Source organism: Serpula lacrymans, assembly GCF_000218685.1.
Source record: "Serpula lacrymans var. lacrymans S7.9 unplaced genomic scaffold SERLAscaffold_1, whole genome shotgun sequence".
Classification (NCBI taxonomy): domain Eukaryota; kingdom Fungi; phylum Basidiomycota; class Agaricomycetes; order Boletales; family Serpulaceae; genus Serpula; species Serpula lacrymans.
The window spans coordinates 4,264,175-4,264,862 of record NW_006763290.1 but is presented as its reverse complement, the minus strand read 5'-3'; the positions used below and the strand labels follow the sequence as shown (position 1 = coordinate 4,264,862).

The following is a 688-nucleotide window of genomic DNA, read 5'->3' as shown; positions in this document are numbered from 1 at the left end:
TTCTGATTGGCTAGAAAAAGCTAAAATTGAATGTTTTCAGGATATAAGCTGGGCTTAAATAAGCCAATGCCCGCAGTGTGTGGGTTGGGAGGCGCCTGGATTAGACTCTGACAACCTCAATGTCATGCCGTTCGTCGGCGCTGCGAAAAACTTCATGCTCCGTTTAAGCCTCACTGCGTAATGTCTCACGTTTATCTATCTGAATTCAGGTGTAGTAAGGTCCACCTACAACATGTCTACGATGATAGCGCCCATTCTCATCACAGCAGACGAGATAAATTGTCTTGTACATGCGTACTTTGAAGATTCTGGTTGAGTTTCATCTATACATGCACGGTGGTCTCGCTTACCACAGCTTATGCTAGGATTTCAGCACTCGGCGTTCAGTCTTCGCGCAGAGGCTCGCCTTGACCAGTCCATTCAATCCAAAAAGCATATACGCCGAGGTGAATTAGTGGACCTCCTTTCCAAAGCTCTGCTCTATAAAGAAACAGAAGCTCATTGGAAAGGGGATAATATGTCAACTAGTTGCAACATTAACTTTTCGTTGCTTGAACCACATGTGTGCTCGCTGGACCCCGTCGGATCTCTCAATGATCCTTCTTTTCCTTCATTAGGTTATACTCCAGATGTAGTTGATTCCAGCCGTGGAATATGTGACGGCTCTGACTGAAGAGAAAAGCTAGCA

General features: G+C 45.3%; 1 protein-coding gene across 1 annotated transcript in view; it reads left to right on the top strand.

Moving 5' to 3' along the window:
• Positions 1 to 201: 201 nt before the first annotated feature.
• SERLADRAFT_455117 (uncharacterized protein) overlaps positions 202 to 688 on the top strand; it is a gene marked incomplete at both ends in the record, with an annotated part of 2,240 nt that continues 1,753 nt past the window's right edge. The window contains 2 exons of the mRNA XM_007312655.1: positions 202 to 311; positions 366 to 688. The remainder of the gene's footprint in view (positions 312 to 365) is intronic.